Source organism: Pinus tabuliformis, chromosome 3_2 (assembly GCF_031772625.1).
Source record: "Pinus tabuliformis cultivar Carrire ecotype Pingquan chromosome 3_2, CPIR1, whole genome shotgun sequence".
Classification (NCBI taxonomy): Eukaryota; Viridiplantae; Streptophyta; class Pinopsida; order Pinales; family Pinaceae; genus Pinus; species Pinus tabuliformis.
The window spans coordinates 844,057,495-844,079,751 of NC_142302.1; the positions used below are offsets into that span (position 1 = coordinate 844,057,495).

Below are 22,257 nucleotides of genomic sequence, written 5' to 3' on the forward strand. Positions count from 1 at the left end.
ATGATTTGCTCAGAAAACCATGAGAACAAGGGTTTTCCTTCAATCCCAGGTCTTAAGGTTGTCTTTCAAGAGGAAACAGTTCCAAATTCTATAGAACCTCTTTGTTTTGTTGCTAGAAGACCTTGGCAGGGGCCACAAACCAGGGATTTAACAATAAAATGTATCTTTAACCCCCACCAAACTAGAATTCTTGGAAGCAACCTTGGCCTCAACCTTAACCTCAACCTCAACCTCAACCTCAATATCAACCGTGGGCACAAGGAGTACAAAATCCTTATGGAATATTTTCTCAATATTATCAATATCCTCCACCATATCAGAATTATCCACCCCCACACATTCAACAACAAAATTAGAGGCCACAATTTCAAAATCGGAATCCTCAACTTTCATTGCCATTTCCACAAAAACCTCCACAACGAACAAAAATCCTCAACTCTTGCTACCATTTCAGAAGAAACCAAATCAGCTACCTGCCCAACTATTACCAAACCCCAACAATAAAAACCCTCAGAATTCTTACATGGTAGAAGGACAAAATTTTCCAACTTACATGATTACACCTCTAAATCTTAATGATGTTCAACTAAGATCTGGAAGAATATTAGAAAAGGAAATAGCTTCTGTAGTTATTCAGGAATAGGACAGATCTGAGGAAGATTCTCTAAAGGTCAATAAATGTTTTGAGGGAACATATCTCCAAAACCAAAGCATTGAAAATGAAAAACAAAAAGAATCAGTAAACACAACTCCTATAATTGAGCAACTAGCATCTACTTCCACACCTACTTTTCCAGAAAGACTACAAATTGATAGAGGGGTAGAAAAATAGATCTTGTTGCCCAACTATAATTTTCTAGATGAATTGAAGAATGTTTGTGTCAAAATTCCTTTGCTACAAGCCATTAGAGAAATTCCAATTCTAGCCAAAACAATAAAGGAGTTGAGCATTAAAAAACCAGGAAGAAAAGCAAAAGAAAGAAAAAGAATTCACCTGGTAGGGAAAATAGCAGATATAATGATGGGAAAAATTGTCATACAAATATATGTGGATCTAGGAAGTCCAATTGTAAAAACACATATCAATGGAATTGAAACTTCAAATACATTGATTGACTTAGGGGCAACAATAAACATCATGAGCAAACAAACTATGGAGCAGCTCAAGTTTCCTAATCTTCTTTACACAACTACCTTACTGAAACTAGCAGATAGATGAGTGATCAAACGAGATGGTATGCTAGAAGATATTTCAGTATCCCTAGATTCTTGGGAATATCGCATTGACTTCATGATTTTAACTCCCAAGAACAATCTAGGAGGAAATCTACTCATATTAGGAAGACCTTGGCTGGCCACAACTCATGCTTTTATTAGCTATAGATCTGGTGACATGTATATTTCTGATGGTAATTCAACAAAGAAATTTACTCTATATCCTCCAGCAAAAGCAATCTTAGAAATAGATGACAAAGAATGGATTGACGATGAAGGTAATATTTAGCCTCTCTTTACTATTTCAGAAATTAGTGAAGATAGTCAAATTTTAAATACATTGGAAAATTTTGAATCATCTTCAGAATATGACCATGAGAAATTTCAAGAAAAATATAATGTTGAATACTTGTCATCTAGGCATATGTCTCTCTATTCTATGGAAGATTTTGGTAGCTCTACAATTCAAATTTTTCCAGGTAGGACATTGAACATAAACAAAAATTTGGAGAAAATACAACAAAAAGAGCTAATCAAAACATTACAAAAACATTCTACTGCATCTGCATGGGAATACACCGACATAAAAGGCATTGATCCTAATACTTGTATCCATCACATCTACATTAAGGAAAATAGTAGACCTATCAGACAACCTCAGAGAAGGATGAATCCAAACATTAGGGAGATTGTGAAAGAAGATATCCAAAAATTACTGAATGTAAACTTCATTTACCCAATTTTAGATACCCATTGGGTTTCTCCTTTGGTAATAGTGCCTAAAAATAATGGTAAATGGAGGGTGTGCATTGACTATCGAGAAATGAATAAAGAAACCCTTAAATATAATTTCCCTTTTCCTTTTATAGATCAAGTGTTAGATACATTAGCAGGTAAGAAGTATTTCTCATTCTTGGATGGTTTTAGTGGTTATAATCAAATTCAAGTAGCACCTGAAGATCAGGATAAGACCACATTTACTTGTCCATGGGGAACTTATGCCTACCAAGTGCTTTCTTTTGGGTTATCTAATTCACCTATGGCATTCCAAAGAGTAGTGCTAGGAATTTTTTCTGATCTGATACATGATTGTGTAGAGGTATATATGGATGATTTTATAGTCTATGGGGATACATTTGAAGAAGCTTTGGAAAATTTGGAAAAATTTCTTAAAATATGTAAGGAAACAAACCTTTCACTAAGCCATGAAAAATGTTTTATGATGTTTACAGAAGGTATTGTTTTAGGACATCATATTTCAGGAGATGGGATTAAAGTTGACAAATCTAAAGTTGAAGTTAGCTCTAAATTATCAATTCCAAATTGCCAAAAGGATGTTAGAAGTTTTCTAGGATTTATAGGGTACTATAGAATATTTATAGAAAACTTAACTAAAATAGCATCTCCACTCTTCAAATTGCTTACCAAGGATTGTGAATTCAATTGGAATTCAAATTGCTAGTTGGAATTTGAAACCTTGAAAACAAAAAATTCTGAAGTACCCATTTTAAGAGGTCCAAATTGAAAACTCCCTTTCCATATTTCAACAGATGCTTCAGATACAGCTTTGGGAGCTGTATTGGGACAAAATTATTTAATCCCTTATGCCATTTACAATACAAGTAAGAATTTGACTCCCACTGAGTTGAATTATACTATGACTGAAAAGGAATTTTTAGTTGTTCTTCATGCAATTAACAAGTTCAGACACTACATAACAGGCTATGAAACCTTTGTTCATAAAGATCACTTTGCAATTAGATATTTGATGAATAAACCTATTACTAACAGCAGAGTTAGGCTTTTACTTTTACAAGAATTGAACATTATTGTGCTAGATAGATCAGGAAAACAAACACAGTTGTCGATTTCTTGTCCAGGATTCAGAATACCAAAGTACATTCTCTAGTTTAAAACAAGTTTCCTGATGAATATCATTTTGCAGTAACTACTCAAACTCCTTGGTTTGCAGATATTGCTAACTACCTGGCCACAGGAAAGTTACCTTCACATTTGTTTCCTAGAGAGAAAAGAAAAATTATTTATGAAAGTGCAAGATATTCATAGATCACTAACGAATTGTATAAAACAGGGCCATATCTTATGATTAGAAGATGTGTTAGGGGAGATGAAATGCCCGAGATTCCTCAAGCATGTCATGATGAGCCATGTGGTGGACACTTTGCTAATAAGAGTATAGCCTATAAAATCCTTTCTTTAGGATATTATTGGCCATCCATCTTCAAATATGCTAAAGAATATGTCAAGAGATGTGACAGCTGCCAAAGGGTAGGGAAACCTACTCCCTCAATGAAATGCCATTACAAACTCAGGTACTCATCGAACCTTTTGAAAAGTGGGCCTTAGATTTTGTTGGACCAATTAATCCTCCATCTAAGGAGAAAAAATATATATTGTTATGCACTAATTATGTCACTAAATGGGTAGAAGCCAAAGCATTACCTTTTTCTAATGAAAAATCTATAGTTAATTTTCTTTTTGAGGATATCTTCACTTGCTTTGGTGTTCCAAGATAAATTGTGTCAAATCAAGGATCTCAATTTATATCTAACCTAGTGGAAGGGCTTGTGGAAGAATACAAGATCAAGCATAGAAAATATACTCCCTATCATCCACAAGCAAATGGTCAAGTGGAATCTACAAATAAAGTGATTGAAGGAATCCTCACTAAAACTATGAATCTACATAGAAGAGATGGGGTAGAAAGGCTTCCTGAAGCATCATGGGCCTATAGAGCTACATGGAGGAACACAACAGGACATACACCCTATGAACTCATTAATGGGAAACAACTTATGTTCCCTATAGAGTTCCAAATCAAAATTTTCAAGATTGCAGTCCAATTGGGACTAGATTTATCAGGGGCACAAAGGCATAGGCTGGAGCAATTAAATGAACTTGATGAAATCATGCAAGAAGTTGTTCAAAGAACTGGTATAGTCCAACAACAGAGGGCTAAATGGCATGACAAATATATCAAGGACAAGAAATTTCAAGAGGGAGATTGGGCGCTATTATTTGATTCAAAGTTTAAAGATTTTCAAGGGAAATTTCAAACTCATTGGCTTGGGCCATATGAGATTGAAAAAGTCTTTAGTAATGGAGCAGTGAGGATCAGAAAAATAGATGAAAGAAAAACTCCTCTTCTTGTGAATGGTCATAGATTAAAAATATATCAGAAACCCATTTAGAAGGAGGAGTTTATTGATATTTTCCAAGACAACTCTAAAATGAAGCTAGTGAAGAAGAATTATTCTTCTCCACTAACTTAGTTTTTATTTTTCCTATAAAAAAAATTAATAATAAAATAATAAATTTTATAAGGTTGAAAAACAATCATTGATTGGCATACTTATACAGAAAATATAGAGTGAAAATTAGAGGTTTCTGACACTCTATATTTTCTACTTTCTTTTTGAATGAGTAGTGACAAGAAGCCACAGTCATTCTATAGTTTAGATTCTACAAAATTCATCACTTTACCTCACCCCCCTCTGTTTTATTTTACAGTATCACTTCATCTCATTATCATATTCCATCAACAAATTTCTCCTTTTTCAATATTCATTGCATCTCCATTTCATTAATCATCTTGTCTTATATTTCATTTCATTTCTCCTACATAGCCATTTCCATTTCATTCATGATCCAGAAGCGATATTTTACTTTCTATTTCACGTTCTGCAGTTGATTATGTTTTGTAGCTAATCTGATTTCGCAGCAACAATGTTTTTATTAGTTCAGGCACGTGTACAATTCATAATAAAATCATGTATGCAGAGAATTGAAGAAAAATCAATTTTGGAGACCAATCATTCCCAAGGTACCTGTGGATCAACATAAAAAAAACTAACACGTGAAAGGTAAAGGTTCCAAAGGTAAATGCAAAAATTTATTTCAAAAATCAATTTGAAAACATAAGTTTATATAGTATGTGTAATCACATGTCTCCTTAACCAACCATCATTTGATTTGACCACCACGATGTCTCCACCATATCTTCCAACTTTAATGACAGAAGGTCTCAATGATTCTTTCATAAAAAATCTCCGCTTCAAAACTCCATAACTTGTACCCAAATTGTCCTCCACAACTACACATGTTAATGGTCAAGATGACGATGTGACCTACCTATCTACGACTCTCTAAACCCTTACTGTCTATTTATTAAATGCCAACTCTTAAGTTTTTTTTTTCTCATATCCATGCAACCATTTCATATACATACAGTCTTTCCATCCTCATATTTACACAGTCATTCCATTTCCATACACACAACACTCATTTTATAGATAGTGAGAGTAATTTTGAAGGATAACCGAGAACAGGGGATATGGGGCTTATTGTCAGAACAGAGCCCATAGGGGTAAAGTATATGGAGTGGTATCCACAACTTAAAGGGATGCTACAGAAGGCTAGATGGTTAAATTTTATTGAAAAATTTGATGGTTACCACAAGAAAATTACCAAGTATTTTGTAAGGTCATTTGACGGCATGAAAGTGGAGATAAGAGATATCAAATTTGCAGTCACAAAATCCTTCATAGCAGAAGCAACAGAGCTGCCGAGACAAGGAGAAAGATGGTTTAAAAATAAGGAATTTCATGGTGAATCTTGGAAGGTGATCCTTAGAAACCCAAGTATGGATGTTACAATATTTAGAAAGGGAATTCCTATTTCTGCACTCAAGAACAATTGTAGTAATATGTTGTTAATATTGCAAAAAATCATTACATGTGAAGGAAGATTTGGGTCTATGTATGTTTACCATATACACTTATTAATGAAATTTTTAGCAAATGGAACCATCAACCTTCCCTTCTTCCTTGTAAACATTCTGAGAAGGATGGCTACAAATGTTCAAAAGAAAATTGAATCCATAGAAACAACTATGTATCATCATGGATTAGTGAAAATACTAGTTGAATTCCATTTGAGAAGTATAGGGGGTACATGGGAAGATTTCCTGGTAAGAATTTTTTTCTAGGATGCTCCAGAGTCACCTAAGAAGAATCATGGCAAGAAAAGTAGGAGTAGAAATATCAACATTCCAAACTCCTCACAAAATAATGGTGCAGAGACAGCTTCTAAACCAGAAGATAGGAAGCAGAAAGGAAAAATGAAAGAGAGAGCTAAAGAAATCAATGAAGAAATTCCTAAACCTTAATCACCACAAGAAGATGAACAGTTACTCTCCAAAATACTGACCAAGAATAAGGATAAAATCATGAAAAGTAAGGGGATAGGAAATAGGAAGAAGGACACAGGGGAAGAAACCATAAGCTTCCAAAACCTGAGAAGGAGCTCTAGACTCTGAGGTAAGGTTAGGAAGGTAATTTCAAAAGAAGCCCATTTTATAAACTTAGAGGAAGAAACCCTAGTTCAGTTTCTTGATAATATTCCATCTTAACACAGTCCACAAGACTCCCCTCCACAGAATTTTGAAGGCAGCCCAAGCAGAGCCTCTCCTGGCATAGATCTAGTACAGCAACAAATCTAAGACTACATATAGTCATTAGAGAAAAGAAATACTTCAATGGATCCAAGTTCCTTAGCCAATCCAGAACAACCTGTCAGTCCACAGGAACCTTTGACTGACTCACTGAAACAATAAATCTATGAGTTGGAGATATTGAATAGGCATATTAAGAAAGAAAATGAAGCCCTAAAGGAACAAAGAAAATTGTACAAAGCCATTCATGAAAATACCATACTGCACTTGGGCCTATGGTACAAGAAAAATAGGAAGTTGAAGAGGAAGAACAAAAACTTGAACAAAATAGTGATCAACCTCAAGTACATACTTCTCATGAAGAACCCAAGGATGGTTGTTACTTCAAAGAAAAGCAAGAGAAGAAAGTCAGATGTACTGGTAGAGGTATCTGAGCAGATGTAATAAAGGAAAAAGTTCACAGTTTTGGAAATATTGCATGGGGACATGCGATGATTTTGCAGTGGGGGTATGTTGAGCCTCAAAACTACTCTTTCCACAGCAACCCTTTTCATTCTTTTTCCTTGTTTTTCCATGAGAAATATGCATTCTCATCACAAGTGACCAATATATACTATCTTAAGGAGGACATTTAGTGATTTACATATTATGCTTTTATGTTTTTTTGTTTGAATAATTTTTTGTATATTAGCTATGGAACACAATGTATTATGCAGCTAATTGGCTATTCCGCAGCTACCTTCATGCCTTAACAGGTTCCAGGTGTCAGAAGGAGAAATTAGCTACATGAGCAGCTTGGAAATCATCGTGACATGGACATTCTCCTATTCACTTAGCCCAGGTCAGTAAAGGAGATAGCATAAGACTACAGTCAATGGATAAGTCAAACGTGGAGACCGAAGGTAGCAAGACTCTATGTCGTGGTAATTAACAAGACTCTAAGCGCTAACTAAAATAGCTACCTATACCTACGGACTCCAGCAGCCACCTATACAACCAAATCCAATAGCCACCATGTCTTGGATTTATGTCTCTAATAGTCGAGGAAGAAATCTGCATACCTGTCTCCTACGTGTTTGACTGTAGCATGTTTTTCTCCATAAACAGTTATATGGATTTTCTTATAAATACATGTGTAAAGGACTATAGAAGTTAGTAGTGATAGTGATAGTTTTATTGTGAAATCAAGTTCTCAACTCTGTAATTTCTAGTCATTTTGTGTCCCTGTTTTTAATATGAAGATCACATGTTTTATGAGAATTTAAAGGAGTTTCCTTGGAGTTGATTGAGCAAGTGTAGCCTAATCAGTTGTAGAGGGCCCTACACTAAAGAAGGTTTCATTTCATTTTATTTTTCTTCTTCTTGTTAATTTTCTTGCTAACAATGTCTATAATGTAGTTTCCATCATTTTCTTATTAACAGTGTTCATAATTTAGAGTAGCTTCCTTTTTCTTGATCTCTTTCTAGTTTTTATCAATAGTTAGAAGATGAAGTTCAGTAATGTAATCTAGTTTTCTTCATTCACTGTTTTACTAATCTTTAAATTCTTAATTAGACTGATCAGTGCCATTTACTATCTTTGCCATTTTATTTTTAAGTTTACTACCTTATGGTGTTAATGAATGCCTCTAAAAAACCCTTCAAGTTGATAATTCATCCTAAAATAAGTGGTTGAGCATTTCATTTATGCAATGAGTCTTTTCTGCATCACTATATTTGCTTTCTTTTAGATTAATGAAGTACATAATTTCTCAAATGTCATCCCAAGGAGACTTTCTCCCAAAATTGAGAGGTAGAGTAACTAAGTATTTCATTTATTTTTATTTATGTAATTAGTTAGGCATTAGTTACAAATTTCACTTTCAGTTCTTAAATCATGATTTGGAAAGAATGATAAAATAGGAATAGAAACTATGTTTTCATTTTTAGATTTTGAGTAGTCCTTACAAAATATTAGATTCAAGTTTTCGATAATAACATTGTGAATCATTAGGTATTAAAAGACCAAAAACCCCCCAAAACATCATAGAACACAAAAACAACAAAGTAAGAAAGGTTATCTAGCACAAACAGTGCACTACACTTGATCAGTTTATGATACCCGAATTGATAATTTATGTAGAGCAATTTAGGACACTAAATTGACCAAATAGTAACATGACCTTGGGCTTACAATAATGGTTATAAATATTGTGAAGTGTTCATATGTACCCATTCTTACAGGAGAGGTAGTAGGCCCAAAGAAGTAATCCATCTCCAACAAATGAGGGGAAAACTGGTTTTGGTGTAGCATCCAGCCTTCAAAGACCCTTCAAAGGTGATTATCCTCTACAAATTAGCCAGGAAACTCACTAGGTGTCGTCCAAAGTAAAAGAACGGGGTCCAAATTAAACTATCCACCCTTAGTGGTGGGTCTTCTCCTCCAATCCTATCAAGAATGATCCCAAACCCTGTTAAAAAATGAGCATAGGGGCTTTAGAGTGGACATCTAACTTTCAAGACGTGGAACAACTCTTCTCATCATGTACATAAGACTTCCAGGCATCCACCAATGTGGGAAAAATATTCTCAGATGAATGCTCAACATACAAATCTACCAACAATACTCCCAAATAGGCTTTGGCTCTACTTCTCATATCTATAACTCACCCAAAACAGAGGTCAGCACCTAATTGTTGCAATAACGTCGATCAGCTTCATATAGAAAAATTGATTCAAAACACATTATAAATTTGTCCTCCATGAAATATGTTTCAATACATCTTGTAGGTTGGCTCAAACAAGTCAACCCTTACTCCTTTAAGTGGTTGTTGCACAAGTATATATATACATACATACATATATATATATATATATATATATATATATATATATATATATATATACCTAAGAAACTGTTTTGAAGAATACAAATAGAAGTGTCTGACCTTGCTCCTACAAAATTTTAAATAGGTATAGAGCACTGGCTTCACAATTTCGATAGACTTTTGATATCCCCAAGGAGGCTTGAGTTTGCATCTGATCCAAGCATTCTTCATTTTGGAAAGGTTTTGTTGAATTTCCTACTTCATTACAACATATCACACCAAAATTCAAGCTTCAAGAGAGCAGTCTTTCTATGTTGTGGCTAAAAGTAGCCCAAAACACATTAATAGAATTCCTTTATATTGATTCAAGTGAAATTTTAGGTGTTTACACCTTATTTCTTTTCAGGTGCTTGATAGGTCACTTCCTTTATATACACCATTTCTAATTTGAGGTTTTTTTGTTTCTTTGGGATTTTCTGTCAGACTTTGACTTGTGTATTGAAGAATTCCTTTTTCTGTAATATAATTTTATCCTATAGACCTTTCATTTTGGTTTGATATGGACATTATCATTCTCTACTTCGAAACAAACTATCCAAGCACACAGAACATTTGTGACCACATTCATAAAGTATTTGTTTGAATTTTGCTATGGCATCAAATTGCCTCCAATTATAGGTTTTGTATGCCATGAAAACTCTGCAGGTGCTACTGCAAAGTCACTTCTGAAACACAACCCATGTAACTTTCTTTATGCACATTTGACCCATTCATGTTGCTTGACTTGAATTGAGAACCATACCAGTCATATGCCATTTTGCATATTTTTCTCATTCACCTTAGTAAAGTCATTAAAAATACTTTAGACCTTCAATTAGCCTGGTGAAGTTAATCTACTTAGTAAGATTCTCTTGATGGCATAGATGGTTTCAAAGTTGATCCATGATTTTCATGCTTGAAATCATACATTTTCAATTATGCAGGAAACATCTGTGTTTTTTGTCCAGTGAGGCCTTTCCTCTTTAGTGAGAAGTAGGAAATACCTGGGCCTCTTGTAGTTCCTGATCTAGACAAAGGGGTTATAAAATTGGTGGGAGGGAAAACTAAAGAATACAACTTTGACAAGGTTTTCCTTCGTGGTGCTTCACAAGGTGCACAAAAAACACTATATTTTGCAGTTAGTATGTAGGTTATTGTTTAACAGAAGCTTCACTTTTTTTTCATCAGTATATATAAGTAGTACATTATATAAAAAAATGTTTCTTGCAATTCTACAGATGAAATCTTTACAGAAGTGGAGCCAATTATCAAATCAGCTTTGGATGGACACAATGTATGCATTTTTTCCTATGGACAGATAGGGACTAGAAATCTTTTACTATGGTTGGTATTTTCTGTTTTGGACTTCTCATTGAGGCATCTATAATGATGGTATTTTTTCTTAACCACTTGGGGGATACAATTAGGGTATTAGCTATTTGATTCTTGTCAAAATTTTGCAGGAAGGCATGCCAGATTGTCCTGGGATCTTTCCCCATATGATACAAGAATTATTTCATCAGGTCTCTCTGCATAGGACCGTTAGCTTCACATTTTCATTTAGCATTCTAGAACTATACACGGGACACTTGAGGGATTTACTTACCTCTCAATCAACAAAGTTAGTAGACCATTTTTCCAAAATGATATTTTACACTCATAACATGGCATCCTTCTTCAAAAGTTAAATGTGGATGGAGTTGTAATTAAATCAAAGTGTTTTTCTTCTTGCTATTCAATGGTTCTATCCAAATGGATGCAAAGGGTACAATTTAGATTGAGAACCTAAGGGAAGTGATTATGACCAATTTCAGGCAAGAAATAAAATTGTATAGCAAAGCTAGCAGAGCTTGATCTAGAGCTTGGACCAATGTCAATGAGCCATCTAGTAGATCACATTGGTACACAACTCTTTTGAATGACAATACTGGATTGGTACAATGAATATAATTATAAATTGAATTTGAAGTTTTATTAATGTCCATGAATGACCAAAACCGACTCAATGGGAGTGGAGACTACTACATACACTAGTAGCTACAAAGGGAGTGCATAATACATCTAGCAACAAAAACAAAAATAAAATGGAAATTAGTCCTAAATCTAAATCTAAGTTAGTAACCCTAAAGCATATCTAGAAAAAGGGTGGACCAAAGAAGATAAGTCCCCCCACAAAGTAAAGGGTGGAGCTAATTGTTGTTATCATCTGCACCTACAATAAAGATGGGATTTAGTCGCATTCATTCATCTAGGTAATTCTTCTATTGTCTACAGTTTAATCAGGATTTCTATTAGTTGCTCGGGTGCTCTAGAAATATACAGAGATACCAGCAAGATTTGGATGGCATATCTTGGTAGAAGTGAACATTTTCAAAAGGCACCGGCCACAAGTCAGACTATGGAGGAAGGGAAGGCGATAAATATGTCCCTCTCAGCTCTTGGTAATGTGATTAGTGCATTACTGAATAAGCAAGCTCGCATTCATTATAGGTAAATACTCTTGAGTACTTAACTAGCCTAGGTGCATATTTATCTTGAATCTATCAAAGTGTTGAGATGGATAAAGTCCCTTGGGGTGCAAAACTTTTTTAAAGTGCAAATACCTGAGGAAAGGTTTCCACCTAGAGGTCTTTGATCTCTCTTGGTGTTTCTTAGATATGTGGTTAGGACACATCTGGGCTGGTTAAAAATGCTATCCTCTCGTGATATATTATTATTATACCATAACTGAACATTAAAGTATCAAATTTTTTGTTTTCCTTCCATATAGAAAAGGTCAACAATGTAAGTGTTACATACAAACATTGCACATCTCTCCACTTGGGTTGTAGAATGCACCACTTGGTGCAACTAGTTTCATGCAAAGCTTCCAAAGTATGTTTGTCACATTGGTAAGGGAATCGGGATTCTACATTTTTCATATTCTAAGATGTGGATCCGTTTTAGTCAATACGTTCCTATGAGATCTGTAAAAAGAAGGCATGCTACATATAAAGGCTATAAAGAGCCCATGAAATGGAAAAAATAGAGCTAATTTTTTGGCACTTGAGGAATAGGGAAACATGTATAATAATTCCTTGAGGTTTATAGAGTTTACTCATTTATCTTTTGCCTATAATAATACAGTTTTGTTGAGATTAACAACAAATTGCTAAAAGTACTGTCGTTAGAGTGTAGGGTTTAGTTTAGTTAAGTGATTAGGCATTTCACTGAAATTAAGGAAATTTTGTACTTACTAGCAACATTATTTAGTTTAGTCAGTATTAGAAACCACAATACTTGGAATGTTAGTGATTAGGCTAGTTTAGACCTACCCACCAGCTCCACACATTTTTACACATGAAAATGTATTATTGAATTAGAATAAGTTAATCACAGTTTGTTATGTGCCTCTTTCAGTGGTTAAAAAGGATTCCATTGTAAGGGATACTCCAACTGAGGAGGTGGTGATAAATTTGGTGAATTATTGCTGGGTTGAGTTTGGTAGCTTGCTTGTGCCACCATATTTAGGGTTTGGAGCTTGCAGAAAGCTTCCTTGATTGTGGATTGTAATTTCATATTTCCTAATATTAATCAACACTTTTCTGTCTATTTTGAAATAGTAATTTAATTTAATATATTTACTCGTGTTGGGAGGGATGCATGGATAAAATTCCTATGGAGATCTGCATTCATACTCGAGAATTTCATATTGTAATGGTATTATGCATTGCTGAGGTGAGAAAATCTAGTGGTCTTTATAGTGTAAAAAAACAAACAAAATCTTGATTTGTTGATTGCAAGCTCAAAAGGAGTACTTGGTTTCATGTCTGTTTGCTACATCTGATACATTTTGCAGTTTGATTTTACAGAGTGATTACTTATATAAATTTTTACATGTGTAGGAACAAAAAACTTACGCAAATCCTAAGAGACTCAATAGGTAACCAATTCACTTTTTTTTTCCATTTGTTCTCTTTGTATGCCATGAAGGTTTGTTTTCTTGGTTCTTCTGCACATGGACTTATGGTGTCTTATTTCATTAATTTGAGATTCTAAAACATGTTCTTTTGAAAAAATGCAGGAGAAGACTCAAAAACGTTGATGCTTGTCCATATTAGTCCTAAGGCAGATGATTTAAGTGAGACGATTTGTTCTTTGAGTTTTGCAACTAGAGAAAGGGGGGTTCACCTTGGACGAGAACTATATTATGTAAATCCTTATGCCCAAACCTTGTCTAGGTCTCTTGTAAAGGGAAAAAAGAAGGAAGCCTCGTGTTCATTCTATTTAGGTATTTAACAAGCATGTTCTATGAAAAGGTTTATTATCCGAAGAGCGTTGTATACAACCAGTGCCTCATGCATATTTTATTGAGTGGTGTTAGTTTATATATGACTCTTATGAGGTATAATCAGTAGACCTGTGATACAACAGCCAGATTTATGGTGCTTTTAAAATAAAATCCAATTGTCTAGTTCTCTCTTCCTTATCTTGGCCTTTGGTTATGCTACATATATGTAATGCACACTGGTGTTTGTCTAGTTCTCTCTTTCTTGTCTTTGATATTGCTGCATGCATATTTTCTTGAGGGTTGTTAGTTTACATCTGACTCTTGTGAGGTACAATCAGTGGACTTGTCATACAACAAATAGCTTTATGTTGCATTTAGAATAAAAACCATTTGTCAAGTTCTCTCTTTCTTGTCTTGGGTGTGTTACATATATGAAATGCACTCTTCTTTTTCTTTGTCTATTTCCCTCTTCCTTATATTGGGTGTGATACATATATGCATTGAACACTTTTATTTGTCATTGTCTAGTGGTCATAGAATTCCTAGTTATAGAAATTTATCATAGAACTGATTCCAATTTTTGAGGGAATGAGTACCATGCTTATTCTTATTGTTCCATGCAGGAAGTCAAAGTTTAGACAGAAGCAAACATGGTCGAACTGATGAAGTAGATGAGATGCCTTGAAGATGAATGCCAAAGTGCAAGAAACAATATTCAAACCGTTGAGTTTCTTCTGAGAGAAAAGAAGAAACATCTTGCAAAGAGTGATCCATCCTTAGGATACAGAGAAATAGCAGACAGTCAAGCTAGTCAAGAAACAAAGATGACATACAATATTGAATGAGGGAATGTAGCACAAGGGTCTATGGGCTTGCCCAGATATATGAATGCCACAGCCTGTAGTTGCATCTGAGGTAAGTCAGTGGATGCAGAATTCAAAACTCCAGGCATAACGAAAAAGAGAATGCAATTGAGTAATGAAAGGAAAAAATCATTATCAGGGAATGCCAAAACTATGATTTTTCCCGAGATGGATCAATCAGTTTGTGGTTCAGAAAGCTATGTATCTAATGACAGTGTTCTTATGCATTCCTCACTGCCCAACAAAAAGAAAATGAATAGAATTTATTCTAAGAGGTGTGGTATTGATGAATTCCTATGCTTTTTAGAGAGAAATTCACCCAAGGTTGGTGGAATCTCCAAAAATAAGATTAGGACTGGAATTTATTCCAAGCAAAGTACCATTTCTGAATCTCAATGCTCTTCTGAGGGTAAGACACCCATGGGCAATGACAAGAAGGCCAATGAAAAATATTATAAGTAGTATACTATTGATCAATCCCAATGCCTTTCAGAGTGTAATAATCCTAAAGATAGTGGATTGCCCGAACATGAGGTGATTGGTGCATATTCTGAGGAGTTCACCATTGCCGAGTACCGGTTCTTGTCAGAGTGCAATACACCCGAGAGAAGATGAGTGCGTTCATCAATTGCACACTATAAAAGGGTGTTTTCTTTCCAAACACCACCTAATAAAACATCGAATAAAGATATTTCATCTACTCCTACTGTTGAGAAAACAGAACTAACGTTGACAAAGGAATTTTAGGGGCACTATAAACGATAATAATGAAGACGCTTCAAATCAATCTCAAAATGAACAGAACTGCAAACAATTACCCATGCCAACATTATCAAAACCTATCTCACAATCCCCCATGGAAGAAAATGAGATGAAGAAACTATGAAATAAGAAATAATAATAGCAGTGGAAGCAACAATAGCAATACCGAAAATAACGACAACAATGGAAATGGAAACAAAATTTAAAACAGCAACAAAAGAAACAACAAGTGACCTGCTGACAAAGTTGACCTTAAAGACCAGAGATCCCTCAAATCCCTCACTCATGAGCGTAGGATTTCCTTCTATAGGAAGCTTTAGAATGGTTCATTTCAAATGCTCGTAGATGTTTTCAGAATTAGAAAAGAAATTGAAACAAAAGTGGGTTTTTCTAACATCAGAAGGGTTTGTACAAATTTTGTTTTCATATTTTGCTAACTCTGACACAAGATACAAATTTCCTTTTTGAAATGTCATTCTTGAGAAATTTTATGGTGTGACTTTCTTTTCAGGGTCGAAAATTTTGTAGTATTACGTATAGCTAAAAGGTTAATGTCTTTTCTACACGTTTGTATGTTGAGGCCCTGATCAACTTGTATGATCATATTTATCTGTTTACCTTCTTTATGTGGCTAGGATTCTGCATTCATATGGTGAATATCACGCATATACTATTGTCTAGCACTTGTTTAGGAGTGGGGTTACTGAACTTGGGACTTGAGGATGACTTTTTCTTTGGACTGCTACTCTGAAGAAGTTGATACACATGATTCACAGTAATGTATACCTGGATCATTCATTCGTATCGAAATTAGGATAATGTTCCCATGTCTAGAATATTTTTTGGGTATAGTTGATTGTGTATAACCCAATATAGACTCCCATCATAGATTAACCAGACTGGATTTCCATCAAAGATTCTTCGAGAGGTAATATTGTCTACTATCTCATGCTTTCAATTGTATTTGAGAAATTTGTAGGTTAATTGTGTCTCTTCAGTCCTATAGCTAAGTGTTATTTATCTTGGTTTCTAAAATTATTATTAGCAACTCTATCTTTATGTGATTGGAATCCAAATTACTTGTTAACTAGGATAACAAGTTATAATCCACGATGTGTTTAGTGCCAAAATCACTTGTTTGTTATACCTTGTAATTGTTACAAGTATGATATTTTCTTCAGAGAGGAGCATATGTTGTAGGTTTTACTGCTATACAACAAAAACATTGTTCCTTTCTCTCCTACTTGGCCTTCATGTAGTTGGGGCCTGTTTGTTGGGGGATCATTGTCTTAGGGTGGATTTCAAGTCATAGGACAGGTTCATGACTGCCAATGTTTTTGGGCCAACCATACATTTTGTGAATAATCCCAATTCTTTTCTCATAGTTTCTTCAACAAGAAACCATGCACATTGGAAATGCTTCTTATTTGTTACTGATATGTTCAATTTTGTGATGTTTTTGGATAGAATGATTGATGGGATTGCATTTAGAGTATACATGGTAATTTGTGATACAAACTTTCTAATATTGTTTCAAACATTAGGTTTTTGAGCTAAAAAATGTAGGATTCTCCTTCCCCACTCCAATATAGGCACAATCAAGGCCTATTGCTATGAAAAATCATGACATAGTAGCCAGTGAGAAAATAGGTTCTGTGAAATAATTAGGTTATCTTTTACCTGCATTTATTCATCTTCGATGCCATTGTACAACATTCAAATGGGACACAGTACTTGTTTTGGCACCAATGTGAGTGCTTGCAACTAAAATACAAGATGAAGTGATGCCATTGTGATGCCACCCAAAATGATGGCAAGTTTTTCAAACTACTAGCTTTCAATCATTTATACATATTTACCTTCCTTGATATTCCACTTTGCACTTTTATCCCTCCAATACACTCAAATGGGTGTTTTAACATCTCACATAGATATTCTATTTCATCCATTCCCAATGCAACCATGCTGTCACATTTTTTTTCCTTTTCCATGGTGTGTTTATCTACAAGACCACCTTATGGGAACTTCCTAAAGTCCATGTCTTCAGACAAACAAACGTATTCTAGTTTGAACTAAGGCAATAAAATATTAATTCATCATACCGCAAAAATCTTTATATCCAGAGGCAATTACCATACCATACCTATTTCCAAAAAGGAATTATGCCCACTCCTTTGGAATTCAGTGCAACCCTTGCGTAATTCATAAACAATGAGGTTCTAAGTATTTGCACACATCTTTTATTTCAAAATTCCAACAACAATTGGAGTTATGAAAATCATCAGGTGAAATGTCCAGTGAGAGCACAAGATGCCACACTTTCTAGAAAACTAATTTAATAATGGAATTATAAAATGCCAACATATTTCTATACATATTTTTCAATGGATTTCAACCCATTCAATGCATTTTCAACATTAATCTCCTTCCTAGCATTAAATTATATACAAGGATATTTTCCCTCCAATAGACATCTATGGATGATCGTTTTTTCATATACATTGCTATAATCAACAAGCATCAGAATCAAAACTTAATCAAGTCTCGAACAACAACTTCTCCAACATAGCTCACAAGGACATTATACTTGATGACATTCAAGTTCTATACCTCAAAATTTATTACAGAGATCACAAATCGACTATCCTCTCTAAGTCCATCTCACATTTCGAAGACACATATGTCTAATTGGAACACTAGGCATCCTTTAAACGTTTTCCTCTCATCCTTCTAATATAGAGGTTTCTCTTTTTGGATGCTAGTATTTCATCTCATAATTCCTAGCTTTGAAATCATGCTCTTCTCCACATTAACTCTTCACTTCAGGCTCTTGTGCCCATTTCATATACACGAAGATTTCAGCTGATTCAAAATGGTTATGATACCGACCTAATCCCTTTCATTACGTTTTTCTCTGCAATACCAACACCACCAATTTATGAGTTCTACTCTCATTATACTAGGGTAATTATATAGAGAAAAAAACCTCTTCTTGAATTCCCAAATGAATCCGTCTGCTATCTCGGTTTGTAATAAATATTCCTCATGACTGCAACTTACTGTGGTTCTTACTATGAACTACAATATGGGAATCATAACCCCTTTCTGCTTGACTATCATTCCTGTAGATGAAGATATATGCAAATTTAAGGCAGAGCCTTATACAAAATCCCAACATTTGCTAAGATATAAAACAACTTAGATGTCAGAAATGACTGGCTTATTTCTTTGTATGATGATTAGCAATTATGATTTCTTGGTTGGCAGCATTTCCATATGTTACTCACTCTTCTCTCTCTATTATGTGGGGGGTTATAATGACCCTATTTTATCTCTCTAATTTGGTATATCAGGGGTTGGTTCAACTCCTCAATAGCTCAATTTCTCCTTTGTTGTAGCTATCCAATTTTTCTACTACTCACCTTAGGAATGGAGGTTGATGTTTTGCACAATTCCTACTTCCCTCTCCTTCTCCTTCAAGTACCCCATTAACTTGGATAACATTGTATTAGTTTCCTCCAATTTTCTAAGCTTTTATTTGCATTATGAGATGTCAGATTGCACCTACCCTACTTCTCTGTCTTTAGCTAATCAATTGAGCTAGTGGTTTCACATTCTAGGGCACTTGGGAGACTCCAAGTTAGTCTTGAGGCTGATAATATTTGAGTATGTTTCTATTGACTTTCCTGCCTCTCTGAGTTTATTTCTTGGGAATATCATGAATCTTACTGAAGGATATGAAGTGATTTCCTTCTTTCCCATGAATGTCTATATTATATTTTTCATTTTGTTCCCTTTTGTTTAGGGTATGTGTCAAACATGTGTTTGGTCGGTGTCCTATGAAGAGGACATGTGCCAAACATGTTAGACATGTATCCTTACGTATTGGTGTCTGACACTAGGATACAAGATATCAGGCCTGTTTGGAGGTTTCCTATTACTTAGTCACTAAGTAAAACACAACATTATTTTTCAAAGTGAATTTAGCCTCCTAGCTTGAGAGCTCCTTGATAAATGTCATTTATTTCTTCCATTGTAACTGTAATGCTGGTGAAGTGGGTTTTGAAAATTTTAAGTGGTTTTTAGGCTCATGTCAACAAGGATGTTCTCTAATTTTTTCTTCAAAAGATTCAAATGGTAATAGGTGGAATTGGAAGTAGTGTTTTCTCATGCAATTCCTTTATTTAACTTAACTTAAAAATTTCAAATTTGTTGTCTCACAATCACTAAAATTTAGAATACATGATTTATATACTTTGTGTAATGGGGTGAATGCCAGGTAGTTTTTCATTTTGAATGACTTCAATACTTGAGTGATCATGGTTCTAATTCAACATTTCTTCAACTTATATTAAGAATTTTTTATTACACTCTTCATAGGCTATAGAAGCTTTGTTTGGGAACTCCTTCCATGAAGGTTTCCCATAAATCCAAATATTCATCAATGAGAGGATTTTGTGGTTGAATGGAACAACATAAAGTGGTTGCAACTCTTTTAATATTGCTTAGAATAACTATGATGAACCCAAATTAGAAATGACATTAATGATTTGCTTCAAGTGGCATTGGAATGACCTCAATTTGGTTCACAAGTAGAGAGAAAATCAAGCCACGAGAAAAGTTTCCAGTTTTGACAGCCAAAACTTGTAGAGCTGGAAAGTTGACTTTTTAAGGGTATATCTTCCTAAATATTACTTAAAATTGCTATTATGAACCCAATTTGAAAATGACATCAAAACTTTTCTTTGGATAACACTGGTGTGATTCCAATCGGGCTCCTAAACAAAAAGAAAGACTAAAGTCATGCCACAATATAATAATCAATTGATCTCATTTTTTTGGCTATGGTTTTGAGGTCGCAACTTAAAATGGTCGTAACTTCCTTAGTATGGCTCAAAATTGCAATTATAACCCATTTCGGAAATGGTGACACAACTACACTTTTGATGGCATTTGGTGCGGCTACAATATGGCTTCCAAGCAAGGATAAATTCTACCGCAAGATAATCTGCAAAAAACAAAACAAAATGATTTCACATGACTCAAATTGTTGCTTTGATACTACTTGTTAAGATCAATAGTGCATAATAATAACAAGAATAGAAGGAACACACAATTGGACATCAACGGATTTCTATTATCCACACTAATCAAGTGAGGGAAAGCTCTCCCAACCACTTCAAAGGGGATGACCTCCAATATGAGTGCCAAAGCATGAATTCACAAAGACTTTCTTCTTTGTCTCCTATGACACAATATGTATGGCCTTCTATGCAAACTCTTCCACCTCTACCTCCATCTGCACCACTCCTTCAACATCAAGAGTTTCAAACATGAAACCATCAACATTAGACTAATTTCATGAAGCCTACTCAACCAAAAGTTCAACTTCCTTCTCTTTATTCCCAAGGTCATTCTTCACAGTCCTTTCATCAATCTCTGTGGTGAGATTTTAGTGTTCCCTTCTTACCTTTTGTTTTAAACAGGGAAAATCATAGTGGATCGAGACTGCATGGGCTTTATATAGTTGGGTTGATTTTGTATCACAACACATGGCATTATCTAGATGTTTCCATCAAGTTGGAATCTTTTTGTACAACTATAGAGACTAAACTATTTCTATTTATTCGGGTAATTCAACTTTGTTGCAAGCATGTCCTTTTCCATTATGGGAATATTACAATGAAATATTGCTGATTTACAACGTTTGAAAGAATATTTTGGTTAAGAAACCATAGTTGGGGAGTCTGATCTACCAGATATGTCAAGGGATTGCACCTAGTCCGATCCAACAAGACCTGCATACAGAGGCATGCTGCCTTTCTTGGATGATCGAGATGGCCCATGCGGAAAAGGGATATGAGATTTCGTACCTGAGTTAGGGTATTAAATGCACCCTCTTTATCATCATACCAAGATCATGTTGACCTCTATAGTTACTTTTGATTCAGTTTTAACTGCCATTAGGATATATTTATGGGTGGATCTCCGAAGCCATGGTGAGAATGTGGGTGCCTGATAAGCATGAAATTACAAATGAACGTTGACTTTGTTTGCTTAAACACACGTATGTATGCCTTCCATACTAGCCAAATGCTTGAGAAATACATTATGGCTACATGGATAACTTTTTTAGATCAATGACATCAACAATAACATTATAAAATCTTGTTGGATTTCATTCAATATATTACTATTACATGACACATCGAATCTTATTTGATGTAGTTCAATATCTTACTATTACAATGCACACCTTTAGAAAATATTTTAGCATATTGCATTTTCCATTCTTATGTAACACCATGGGCTTGTGAAGGGTTTCTATGTTCTTAGTTACTTCAAGGTTTTTTATTTAGTGTATGTTCATCAACTACGATTATCCTTGGGAAAATAACTTTATTAGACTCCAAACCAATTACATTTCACAACTATGCTAATATAATTTTAGATTTTTTTTTTAATTTCTACTACGTGTATCTATTTAAATTCCCTTTATTGGTGGAATTATTATTTTGTTGTCTAATATGAATCTGATTATTGATAATGAAGCTCTTTGTAGAGGCTCAATATGTTTCAAATAGCTAATGGATGCCACCAAACAACTAACGGTGCCTTGTGGCTAGAAATACCATTGGTGGGATGGGATGTTTATGATCCATATTGTGCCCAATCATTCTGGGATACATCGAAAAAATGTTCACCACAACCATAATGATCTTGTTATGAAGACAGTTCCAGTGGGCTTGACATGATATAAAACCATGATATAAAAACTTGTTGTTTCTGTTAGAAAATCAGAAACGCAGAAATATTTTCTTATGTTGA

The 22,257-nt window shown here is 34.5% G+C and overlaps 1 pseudogene; it reads left to right on the forward strand.

Moving 5' to 3' along the window:
* Positions 1 to 14,489, forward strand: part of LOC149183303 (kinesin-like protein KIN-14T) — a 36,023-nt pseudogene extending 21,534 nt beyond the window's left edge.
* The last annotated feature ends 7,768 nt before the right edge of the window (positions 14,490 to 22,257 follow it).